Source organism: Scyliorhinus canicula, chromosome 12 (assembly GCF_902713615.1).
Source record: "Scyliorhinus canicula chromosome 12, sScyCan1.1, whole genome shotgun sequence".
Classification (NCBI taxonomy): Eukaryota; Metazoa; Chordata; class Chondrichthyes; order Carcharhiniformes; family Scyliorhinidae; genus Scyliorhinus; species Scyliorhinus canicula.
In genome coordinates, this window is record NC_052157.1 from 56,379,136 (window position 1) to 56,392,558 (window position 13,423).

The 13,423-nt window shown below is 48.0% G+C and overlaps 1 long non-coding RNA gene across 1 annotated transcript; it reads right to left on the reverse strand.

Annotated features, from left to right (window-relative positions):
* Nucleotides 1–8,623: 8,623 nt before the first annotated feature.
* Nucleotides 8,624–10,792, reverse strand: LOC119974978. The gene is made up of 3 exons (XR_005462626.1): nt 10,760–10,792; nt 9,163–9,215; nt 8,624–8,683 (listed from the first exon to the last, which is right to left on the reverse strand). It is a non-coding gene; the product is annotated as an uncharacterized LOC119974978 (long non-coding RNA).
* Nucleotides 10,793–13,423: the final 2,631 nt, after the last annotated feature.

Sequence of the window (13,423 nt, forward strand, 5' to 3'; positions counted from 1 at the left end):
CAGCTGGCGGGGGTATTCGCAGACATCTTCAACCTCTCTTTACAACAATCTGAGGTCCCTATCTGCTTCAAGAAGACGACCATCATCCCTGTACCAAAAAAAAGTCAAGCAGCGTGCCTGAATGACTATCGTCCAGTGGTTCTGACATCCATCATCATGAAGTGCTTCGAAAGGTTAGTCATGGTACGAATCAACTCCAGCCTCCCGGATTGCCTTGATCCACTACAGTTTGCCTACCGCTGCAACAGGTCCACAGCAGACGCCATCTCCATGGCCCTGCACTCTACCCTGGAACACCTAGATAACAAAAACACCTATGTCAGACTCCGATTTATTGACTCCAGCTCAGCCTTCGACACCATCATTCCTACGAAACGCATCTCCAAACTCCGTGGCCTTGGCCTCGGCTCCTCCCTCTGTGACTGGATCCTGAACTTTCTAACCCACAAGCCAGAATCTGTAAAGATAGGCAACAACACCTCCTCCACGATCATCCTCATTGCCGGTGCCCCACAAGGCTGTGTCCTCAGCCCCCTACTATACTCCTTATACACCTATGACTGTGCGGTAAAATTCCTCTTCAACTCGATTTTGAAATTTGCTGATGACACCACCGTAGTGGGTTGGATTTCAAACAATGACAAGACAGAGTATAGGAATGAGATAGAGAATCTGGTGAACTGGTGCAATGACAATAATCTCTCCCTCAATGTCAACAAAACGAAGGAGATTGTCATCGACTTCAGGAAACGTAGTGGAGAACATGCCCCTGTCTACATCAATGGGAACAAAGTAGAAAGGGTCGAGAGCTTCAAGTTTTTAGGTGTACAGATCGCCAACAGCCTGTTCTGCTCCCCCCCATGCCGACACTATAGTTAAGAACGCCTACCAACGACTACTTTCTCAGAAGACTAAGGAAATTTGGCATGTCAGCTACGATCCTCACCAACTTCTGCAGATGCACCATAGAAAGCATTCTTTCTGGTTGTATCACAGCTTGGTATGGAGCCTGCTCTGCCCAAGACCGCAGGAAACTACAAAACGTAGTGAATGTAGCCAATCCATCACGCAAACCAACCTCCGATCCATTGACTCTATCTACAATTCCCGCTGCCTTGGAAAGGCAGCCAGCATAATTAAGGACCCCACGCACCCCGAACATACTCTCTTCCACCTTCTTCCGTCAGGAAAAAGATACCAAAGTTTGAGGTCACGTAACAAACGACTCAAGAACAGCTTCTTCCCTACTGCCATCAGACTTTTGAATGGACCTACCTCGTATTAAGTTGATCTTTTCTCTTCACCTTGCTATAACTGTACATTACATTCTGCAATCTCTCCTTCCTTCCCTATGTACGGTATGCATTGTTTGTACAGTGTGGAAGAAACAATACTCTTCACTGTATACTAACACACGTGGCAATAATAAATCAAATCAAATCTCTGCACACTCCACACCGCACACTCGCAAACAACAAACTGCACTCACACAATCACACCTGTTATGAGCCAGGGTTTAGAGAACCCCAAAGTGGTTCTCACAACTTTTAATAGATTGTGGTATGGGGAGCACACGGCCCACTTTACAGGTGTGGTACAGCAGAAATGGAAAAGTATATTTTAAAGCAAAACAATGTTTATTCTGTGAACTCAAGTTAACCTTTTCAAAACATACAGTGAACATCTTAACAACCATTAATTCAAATACAACCCCCAAAGAATACAACACTAAGTAATCCTTAATAACTTCCCAAACAACATCCGGAAGACAAAAGAAACACCTTTTAACAGAAGCACATTAGGTTCACATTCACTGCTGAGAACATTTATAATTCTGAATTCACCAAATGATCAAGAAATAGTATTTTCATGGCAGAGAGATCAACAGTACACCTGCTCTCTCTGGCTTCAGCTCCAACCCTGAAAACGAAACGAAAACACACCCTGCAGCAAACAGCCTAAAACAAAAGTAAAAAGCTGACAGACAGCCCAGCTCCACCCACTCTCTGACATCACTGCAGTAATAAACACCCATTTCTTAAAGGTACATTTCTTTCACACCCATTTCTTAAAGGTATTCTCACATAACACACCAAACAATCACACACTCACACCGCACATGCACACACAAATAACACACACTCACACCGCACACTCACACACAACAAATCGCACACTCACAAAAAAAGTCACACACAAACACACAACAAACTGCACACTCTGTCATGCGGGAGTACCTTTAAGAAATGGGTGTTTATAAATGGGTGTGTATATAAATATCTGTAGTGAGAGTACCTTTAAGAAATGGGTGTTTATTACTGCAGTGATGTCAGAGAGTGGGTGGAGCTGGGCAGTCTGTCAGCTTTTTATTTTTGTTGGTGTGCAGGCTGCAAGGTGTGTTTTAGTTTTGTTTTCAGTGTTGAAGCTGAAGCCAGACAAAGCCGGTGTACTGCTGTTCTCTCTGCCATCAAAAGACTATCTCTTGATCAATTGGTGAATTCAGAATTATAAATGTTCTCAGTAGTGAATGTAAACCTAATGTGCTTGTTTAGAGGTGTTTCTTTCGTCTGGATGTTGTTTGGGAAGTTATTAAGCATTACGTAATGTTGTATTCTTTGGGGGTTGTGTAGAAGTCAATATTTTTCCCACTTCTGGATTGTGATAGAAAGATTCAACAACGCTTGTTAAGAAAACAAAACAAAGCTTTATTTACGAATTACAGCTGCATGCAGAAATGGCTAAAACTTGAAGTCAGAGAGCAGTCAGTTAAAACTGCTGTTTCCTTTTCAAGTCTGTGCTTTCACACAGAATCCGCTCAATATTTATACATTATCAGAATCAAGATTACGTGACTACAGCTTGGTCAGGAATTCGATCAGAAATAGAAACATAAGCAATATCATAAAACAGGCATCACCTTGCTGACCTTTCAGGACTCTGGGTCTCATACCATTATCTTGTCTTTTGATTGCATGTTTAAGAATCAGAGGAGACTTGTTCTGGCCCTATCTTGTTGTATTTAGACTGCTTTGGGTTATGACGAGTTAGTCTTATCAGAATTTACAGAGCCCAGGCATTTCGGAACAACTTGACCTTCTCTGATCTTATTCATGCTTTAGGTCATGCGAAGTCAGTTTTTCTTTCATTGTACCCAGTAGTTGACCAGTTTTCCCATCATGCCATTATTTACTTCGTACAACATCACAGTTGTATTTGAATTAATGGTTGTTAAGATGTTCACTGTACGGTTTAGAGATGTTCACTTGAGTTTACAGAAAAAACATTGTTTTGCTTTAAAAAAATACTTTTCCATTTCTGCTGTACCAAACCTGTAGAGTGGGTCGTGTGCTCCCCATACCACAATCTATTAAAAGTTGTGGGTCAGGTGAACTCCATGGTACACTTTGGGGTTCTCTAAACCCTGGCCCACACAGTAAAGACGTTTCTCCTGAACCTGCCATTGGATTTATTAGCGATGGTCCCGGGTTCTGGCTTCTCCAATTCCCCTGACACACACATCATAACATCTTTTCCTCGTCGAGTGTCAATGGGAAATTCGACTATGACAAGCATCGCAGCTGACGGCTTCCTGAGATGGCCACAGGAGGGGGAATCAGAAGCAGTCAAAGCTTACAGATTCATTGTCCCATTCCTCCCAGTCCCACCCAGTCCTCAGGCACCCCCAAACCCAGTCAACGCAGAGAGAGATCACAGACCATCAGCATCCGTCGGTCCCAGGCTTGATCCATTCCTCATGTTTCCTGGCACAGTTTCCAGTCTGCCAGTGAAATTCCCGCCGACATCTAGATGAGCACAGGGGACAAAGTAATTAAGATATTCATCCAACGCACACTTTTGATAATACATGTTTCATATAGAAGGGGAGGGATCGCGTGATCCCATTTTATAACACTCTCGTAGAGTCAGTTCTGAGGGTGTGCTGCACTATTGGAGGGTCAGTACTGAGGGTATGCTGCACTGTCAGAATAACAGTACTGAGGGAGTGCTGCACTATCAGAGGGTCAGTACTGAGGGAGTGCTGCACTGTCAGAGGGTCAGTACTGAGGGAGTGCTGAATTGTCAGAATAACAGTACTGAGGGAGTGCTGCACTGTCAGAGGGTCAGTACTGAGGGAGTGCTGCACTGTCAGAGGGTCAGTACTGAGGGAGTGCTGCACTGTCAGAGGGTCAGTACTGAGGGAGTACTGCACTGTCAGAGGGGCAGTACTGAGGGAGTGCTGCACTATCAGAGGGTCAGTACTGAGGGAGTGCTGCACTGTCAGAATAACAGTACTGAGGGAGTGCTGCACTATTGAAGGGTCAGTACTGAGGGTATGCTGCACTGTCAGAATAACAGTACTGAGGGAGTGCTGCACTATCAGAGGGTCAGTACTGAGGGAGTGCTGCACTGTCAGAGGGTCAGTACTGAGGGAGTGCTGCACTGTCAGAATAACAGTACTGAGGGAGTGCTGCACTGTCAGAGGGTCAGTACTGAGGGAGTGCTGCACTGTCAGAGGGTCAGTACTGAGGGAGTGCTGCACTGTCAGAGGGTCAGTACTGAGGGAGTGCTGCACTGTCAGAGGGGCAGTACTGAGGGAGTGCTGCACTATCAGAGGGTCAGTACTGAGGGAGTGCTGCACTGTCAGAATAACAGTACTGAGGGAGTGCTGCACTATTGAAGGGTCAGTACTGAGGGTATGCTGCACTGTCAGAATAACAGTACTGAGGGAGCGCTGCACTATCAGAGGGTCAGTACTGAGGGAGTGCTGCACTGTCAGAATAACAGTACTGAGGGAGTGCTGCACTATCAGAGGGTCAGTACTGAGGGAGTGCTGCACTGTCAGAGGGGCAGTACTGAGGGAGTGCTGCACAGTCAGAGGGTCAGTACTGAGGGAGTGCTGCACTGTCAGAATAGCAGTACTGAGGGAGTGCTGCACTATCAGAGGGTCAGTACTGAGGGAGTGCTGCACTGTCAGAGGGGCAGTACTGAGGGAGTGCTGCACTGTCGGAGGGGCAGTACTGAGGGAGCGCTGCTCTGTCAGAGTGTCAGTACTGAGGGAGTGCTGCACTATCAGAGTGTCAGTACTGAGGGAGTGCTGCACTGTACGAGGGACAGTACTGAGGGAGTGCTGCACTGTCAGAGGGTCAGTACAGAGGGTATGCTGCACTATTCGAGGGTCAGTACTGAGGGTATGCTGCACTGTGAGAGGGTCAGTACTGAGGGAGTGCTGCACTGTCAGAGGGTCAGTACTGAGGGAGTGCTGCACTGTCAGAGGGTCAGCACTGAGGGAGTGCTTCGGTGTCGGAGGGTCAGTACTGAGGGAGCGCTGCACTGTCAGAGGGTCAGTACTGAGGGAGCGCTGCACTGTCAGAGGGTCAGTGCTGAGGGAGTGCTGCACTGTCAGAGGGTCAGTACTGAGGAAGTGCTGCACTGTCAGAGGGTCAATACTGAGCAGGTGCTGCACTGTGAGAGGTTCAGTATCGAGAGAGTGCTGCACTGTCAGAAGGTCAGTACTGAAGGAGTGCTGCACTGTCAGTGGGTCACTACTGAGGGAGCGTTGCACTGTCGGAGGGTCAGTATCAAAAGAGTCCTGTAATGTTGGAGGGTCAGCTGAGGGAGTGCCGTAATGTTGAAGGATCAGTAGTAAGGGAGCACAGCACTGTTGGAGGGTCAGCACTAATGGAGTGCTGCATTGCTGGAGGGTCACTCCTGCTGGAATGCTGCACTGTTGGTGGGGCGGTGCTGAGGGAGTGCTGCACTGTTGGAGGTCAGTACTGAGGGACTGCTGCACTCTCGGAGGGTCAGTACTGAGGGAGTGCAGCACTGTCAGAGAGTCAGTACTGTGGGAGTGCTGTGCTGTCAGAGGGTCAGCACTGAGGGAGAGCTGCATTGTCAGAGAGTCAGTACTGTGGGAGTGCTGTGCTGTCTGAGGGTCTGCACTGAGGGAGTGCTGCATTGTTACAGGGTCAGTACTGAAGGAGCATTGAGGGACATTGTGTGCACATTAACGATTGCATTTCCTACATCACCACAGTCACCTCATTGTAAATAAAATAATGTCCTTAATAGGCTGGGAAAGGCTTTGGAACTCATGAGGGTGGTAAAGGGGCTGGAGAAACATAGATTCCGGGGTTGATTGCAGCGAGAAATTACTGCGGAAAAGCTTTTCCCAGTGTGATGAAAGTAGGAATTTCAGAGATATTATAGGTATTTGGTGCAGTAAGGGCAACGTACCTGGGTTTGTGTGTGTGTGACTGCTGCAGTCATGTTTTTATAGAATCCTGGTTTGAAAGACAGCTAAGCTTTGTGGGTATTAGAGGTGCAATTAAAGCCTTGTAAAAGTTTGTGTGAATAGACGTTTTTTTAGATTAAGCATGTTCTCTGTAATTAGAGACATTGCATTCAGTTTGTCAGGTGATGCAGTGAATGGGAGGAGCCATGGGTTGAAGCAGTCAGGTGTTGTGGGTCAGATAGCGAGTTGTGTGGCTGCAACATCAGCTGAAAAAAGGCGAGAAGCAGCTTCTGAGGAAATAAAGCAATGTTTTTGCATGGTTCTGACAGGACTCAGGTCATTCTTTAAAGCAATCACAAGATCTCTCTTTCTCAAAGTGAGGTACCCAGACATCTCTGTAGGGCAGGTATTCCTGAGGGCTAATTGTATTTAACTATGGATTGAGAGCTGAGTTTTATTTTGTTGTTATTTAAGTGGAAGTAAAGATAGCAGTTAAGGGTTATTGTATCCCTGTATTGATTAGCATTGTTTAAGAGTTAATTGTAAGATCTTTTCCGGTGTGATGTTAAAGATATTTTAATACTGTGTCAGTAACAAAGTTTTTTAAAATATTGCATATCTCTATTTTTGTGTGAAATCGCTCCTGGAGCAAGGTGTCCTTTCCTCACAGTCTTATATGATCAATGTAGGGATTTCAGATATATTGTCTGAAATGTATTTGGTGCAGCAAGGGTTAAACACCTGGGTTAGTGTGTGTGACTGCTGCAGTCATGTTTTTGAAAATCCTGGTTTGAAATGTTGGGAGGCAGGAGCGCAATTAGGGCATCGTAAATAGCTTGGGATATTGGTGGCTAGAGGTCAGTCATCTTAGTTCCGGGACATCACTGCAGGAGTTCCTCAGGGTAGTGTCCTAGACGCAACTATCTTCAGCTGCTTCATCAATGACCTGCCTTCCATCATAAGGTTAGAAGTGGGGAGGTTTCCAGATGACTGTACAATGTTCAGCACCATTCACGACTCATCAGATAATGAAGCAGTCCATGTTCAAATGCAGCAAGACCTGGACAATATCCAGGCTTGGGCTGACAAGTGACAAGTTACATTGTGACACACAAGTGCCAGGCAATGACCATCTCCGACAAGAGAGGATCTAACCACTGTCCCTTGACATTCAATGAATTTCCCACAATCAACATCCTGGGGGTTGCAATTGATCAGAAAATGTGGCTACCAGAGCAGGTCAGAGGTCCGAATCCTACGGCGAGTAACTCACCTCCTGACCCCACTCCCCGAAATCCTGTCCACCATCTACAAGGTGCAAGTCAGGAGTATGATGGAACGCTCTCCACTTGCCTGGATGAGTGCAGCTCCAACAACACTCAAGAAGCTTGACACCATCCAGGATAAAGCAGCCCTATTTGATTACTACCCCTTCCACAAACATTCACTCCCTCCATCACTGATGTACAGTAGCAGCCGTGTGTATCATCTATAAGTTACATTGCAGAAGTCACCAAGGCTCCTTCGGCAGCATCTTCCAAACCCACGACTACCATCTAGAAGGACGAGGGCAGCACCTGGAGGTTCCCCTCCAAGTCATTCACTAGCCCGACTTGGAAATATATCGGCCGTTCCTTCACTGTCGCTGCGTCAAACTCCTGGAATTCTCTCCCTACCAGCACTGTGGGTGGACCTACACCACATGACTGCAGGGTTTAAGAAGAAAACTCACTGCCACCTTCTGAAGGGCAACTAGGGATGGACAATAAATGTGAATTAACACAGTGACACAATAACCCTTAACTGCTATCTTTATTCCCACTCAAACAGCAAAACCATCTCTGATTCCAGTCCACATTTAAATACAATTAGCCCTCAGGAATACCTGCTAAAGAGATGTCTTGGATGCTCCATTTTGAGAAAGAGAGATATCTTGATACTTCTTGAAAGAATGAGACCAGATACCATGCCAGAATAATGCAGAATCTCTGGCTGTATTTCTTCAGAGATCTTCTCAGCTCCCTTCCAGCCAAAAGACTATCTCTGAAAACCTCAACAACTGACTGCTACATCCCCTAGCTCCTCCCATTAACTACATCATCTCACTAAGCCGAGCACAGTGAGGGGAAATCTCTGCTGGCCGTATTCTCCTTCCGCTGCCAGCATGGCCCTGCCCGTGAGTTTCCCGGTGACGTGGGGGTAGCTACAATAAGGAATCCCATTGGCCAGCGAATGGAACGGAGAATCCCGCAGCCGGCGACGGCACGACGCCGAGGATCATGCGATTGGGGAGGTGGACAATTCACCCCCAATGTCTCTAATCATCTACTCCCAACGGAACCAGTAACATCACCAATGCAGCCCCAGCATCTCTCAGCACCCAATGCTTACCGTCTCTCTCTCCATCCGCATTCGGTGATGCTGGCGGGAGGGTCGGCCACGCAGGAAGCCCTGAAAGAAAAATAAGTCACCCATGTTGTGATGTTCCTTGTATAGTTCTCCAAGATAGCTAAATGTCGTAGTGTTTACAAAGAACATCAACTATGCTAGTTTATTTTACACTACTTTGAATGGTTTGCCCACTTGACTGAGTAATAGCTAAGAAAATAACAGTATTGAATCTATGTTACAGTAATCTATTATGTCTCTCTAATATAACCAACGCTCTAACAGAACCTTGCACTATCTTTCTCCATAAGCTTCTCCGAGAATGCTTAGAGACGCAGCTTTTTATAAGATTACTCAGTGATGCCATCTAGTGTTGAGATACAGAACACCACCTTGTTAACCCTTTACTCTCCTTAGATTATACATATCATTGCACATGTTGAAGGACTATCCCTCGCCAAGCGTCAGTATCTTCAACTTTGTCACATTGTTCTAATTGGGAATGTACTGACTTCACAGACAACTGCTTTTGTTTTTATCACCTGAGAGTTGTAGAACGAGGAGGATCGGAGCCAATTTCAGCATCGCGGCCCGACTGAAAACAGAGACAACATTCCCGTTAGAACAGAAACACCCGTTTAATAACCTCCCTCAGCTGTGGGTTTGAGCTATTGAGCCATTGATCTTAAACCACCGACTTGTCCAGCCCAGGAAGGGGGCCACGCGGCCCATCGTGTCAATGCCATCTTTTTGTGATCGGGAAAGCACTGGGGTAATCTCCTCGGAGTGGAGCAGGTTAAGGCGGAGGTTGAACGGGGACATTCCAAATCAAGGGGGTTGTTTGTCGAGAGTCGATAAGGAGAAAGTGTTTCCGAGCGGGAGGAGGTTCGGTAACCAGAGGGGACGCAGATTGAAGGGAATCGGGCAAAGAACCAGGATGAGGGGACGTGGTGCGGAGGAGGGAGAAGAGGAGAATTTTTATTTCACACACAGCGAGTTGTTGTGATCTGGAAGGTGCTGTCTGAAAGGGCGGTGGAAGCAGATTCAACAGGAACTTTCAAAAGGGGGAGTTGGAGAAATAACTGATGGGGAAATTTGCAGGCCTATGGGGGAAAGAGCAGAGGGGAGAGTGGGGACTAATTAGATAAATCCTTCAAAGAGGCAGCATAGAGATGACGGACTGAATGGCCTCCTCCTGGGCTGTGTTACGATTTGATCTGCAGAGGGTTTTTTTTTTAATGCAATAGTGAAACAGAATTGTGCCACTGGCCTGAAGAAGGAAGCACAATTTCGAGCCACATCCACCTTTCCAGATTGTTCCTGAGGTGGCACTGTTCTTCTCCACTTCTAGTCTGGGAGAATCTGGAGAATCACGGTCTCCAGATTCAGCTATCTGTGTATGTCAGTGTGTGTATATGTATGAGCTTGTGTGTGTGTGTGTGTGAGCATATGTGTGTGTGAGCATATGTGTGTGTGTGTGAGCACATATGTGTGTGTGAGCATATGTGTATGTGTGAGCGTAGGTTTGTGTGAGCATATGTGTGTGTGTGAGCGTATGTGTGTGTGTGAGCGTATGTGTGTGTGTGAGCATATGTGTATGTGTGAGCGTGTGTGTGTGTGTGTGTGTGAGAGGTGTGTGTTAGTGTGCGTGCAGTGTATGTGCGAGAGACAGCATCGGGTTTGTTGATTTTTATCAGTGGTGGATTTCGTGGTTTGAAATGCTGATAATATATTTTCAAGAATTTGTACCTTCGAGTCAGATAAGCTCACCTCCTGCCTGAGGAAGAAGGGGATTTTTTTTTTCTCACTCAATTTGAAGACAGTGACATGAGTCATTAAAAAGCAGCTCCGAACAGATCCGGCGCACGAAAATATCCAGTTAAAAACATCTCCAGTGAATCTATTTAACTACAAACTCAAGCGGGATACAGAATCTTAAGTTGTGCGATTGGCATTATTTCTCGTCACTGCAAGTTAATTGATTTCTAAGTTGCTTTGCTGTCATTTCTGGTTTGCGACCTCCCTGATCTTTATCACAACTCTTGTCAAACTGTGACAAAGTCGTCCCAAACTATTTTTTACACTGGATCAGTTTGACAAGGATGTTTTTTTCTTAAGTGGATAAGGCAGCTCACTCACCCGTCAGGCTTCTGCTGTGTCCAGACGCTCGGCTTGCAACTGTACCTGTAAGCAGACCCAGAGGATATGGTCTGAAACCAATCTAGGTCAATATCTGATTGACAGATAGAGGCCCTCCCTCCACCCACCCCTGACAGACTAACTGACAAAGCAGTTTTCAATTGAATTGTGCAACAGATGCACAAGATGTCAAATCACTTGACAGCGTTCAGAACAGCTGGCAAGATTAATTACCTCCTTGCTTTTTAACACTGCATTGCAAATATTCAAAAGCGGATGGATGACCAGAGGGATCTTGGGGTGCATGTCCAAAGATCCCTGAAGATAGCAGGACCGGTAGATAAGGTGGTTAAGAAGGCATGTGGGATACTTGCCTTTATTAGTCGAGGTATAGAATACAAGATCAGGGAGGTTATGATGGAACTGTATAGAACACTGGCTCGGCTCTAGCTGGAGTACTGTGTGTAGTTCTGATCACCTCAGTATAGGAGGATACGATTGCACTGGAAAGGGTGCAGAGGAAATTCACCAGGATGCGGCTTGGGCTGGAACATTTCAGGCTATGAAGAGAGACTGGTTAGAAACATGAAAAATAGAAAATCTCAGCAGGAGGAGGCCATTCGGCCCTTCAAGCCTGGTCCGTCAATCATTATGATCATGGCTGATCATCCAACTTAATAGCCTGATCCAGCCTCCTCCCCCATATCCTTTGGTTCCCTTCGCTCCAAGTGTTACATCTATCTTGTTATGGGCCAGGTCTCTTTGGGAAAGCTCCAAGTCTCCCAGTGGCAGGAAGTCCTCCCAGACACGCTCCACGCTATTAGATCCCTTTAGTGCATGGCGACCAACCAGATCCCTCATGAGAGGCTCTTCATTTTGTCCAGGGGCACTACCACGGGGGTCTCACTTCCGGCATGGCTGAGGACGCCGGGCCCCGTACTTCTGAGGAAACACGTCAGGGCACACAAAACCGACCCCCTTGTTGAAAAGGTGCGCCTGCTCCACTCCAGCCCCCAGTACGCATTCGTCATGTTCCCTGAAGGCCGTCAGGACACAGTATCCCTCCAGGATCTGGCACCCGCCGGATCCAGCGCCCCCTCTACCCTCACAAAAGGACCTCTCACCCTACACCCCATGCTACCGCCCCCTTGCGTTCCCGAGCCCACGAGCTCACTCCACCAGTTCCGCGCCCCCGCGCCGGCCAGCCCCCAGTTATTGTATATGCATATATATATATTACATTCACCACATTCACCCCCTGCAAAACAATCAAGTCCGGCGGGGGTGGTGGCCTACAACGTCAGTCTGTCCGGTGTCGAATTGTCCGTTGTGATCTTCGGAGCACCGGGGTTGCAGCCTCTTGCGGTGGCTGGATGGGTGTTGTGTGCTGGGGTACGATGGCGGACTCCAGGGAGGGTTGTATCCGAGCTTCGTACTCTCCTGGTTCGACCAGGGACTGGGTGCGCTGGGGGCTGGCCGGCGCGGGGGCGCGGAACTGGTGGAGTGAGCTCGTGGGCTCGGGAGCGCAAGGGGGCGGTAGCATGGGGTGTAGGGTGAGGGGTCCTTCTGTGGGGGTAGAGGGGACGCTGGATCCGGCGGGTGCCAGATCCCGGAGGGATACTGTGTCCTGACGGCCGTCAGGGAACTCGACGAATGCATACTGGGGGTTGGAGTGGAGCAGGCGCGCCTTTTCAACAAGGGGATCGGTTTTGTGCGCCCTGACGTGTTTCCTCAGAAGTACGGGGCCCGGCGTCCTCAGCCATGCCGGAAGTGAGACCCCTGTGGTAGTGCCCCTGGAAAAAATGAAGAGCCTCTCATGAGGGATCTGGTTGGTCGCCGTGCACTAAAGGGATCTAATAGCGGGGAGCGTGTCTGGGAGGACTTCCTGCCACTGGGAGACTTGGAGCTTTCCAGACCGGAGGGTCAGTAGGACGGTCTTCCAGACCGTCGCGTTCTCCCTCTCCACCTGCCAATTCCCCCTGGGGTTGTAGCTGGTAGTCTTGCTCGAGACAATGCCCTTGTCGAGCAGGTACTGACGCAGCTCGTCGCTCATGAAGGACGAACCCCTGTCGCTGTGTACATAGCTGGGGAAACCAAACAGGGTGAAGCTGCTATGCAGGGCCCTAATGACTGTGTGGGAGGTCATGTCGGGGCACGGAATAGCGAATGGGAAATGGGAGAACTCGTCTACGACGTTTAAAAAGTAAACGTTCTTGTTAGTTGAGGGGAGTGGCCCTTTGAAATCAATCGTGAGGCGTTCAAAGGGCCTAGAAGCCTTGACCAGGTGGGCCCGGTCTGGTCTATAGAAGTGCGGTTTGCACTCCGCACAGGTCGGGCAGTCCCTGGTGCCGCTTTTACCTCCTCGTTGGAGAAAGGCAGGTTTCGGGCCCTGATGTAGTGGGCGAGCCGGGTGACCCCGGGTGGCAGAGGTCATTGTGGATGACTTTAAATCGTTCGGTCTGCGCGCTGGCGCATGTCCCACGGGATAGGGCATCCGGAGGCTCGTTGAGCTTCCTGGGTCGATATTTGATATCATAATTGTAGGTGGAGAATTCGATCCTCCACCTCAGAATTTTGTCGTTTTTAATTTTGCCCCTTTGCGAGCTGTCGAACATGAAGGCAACCGATCTTTGGTTGGTGATGAGGGTGAACCTCCTACCTGCG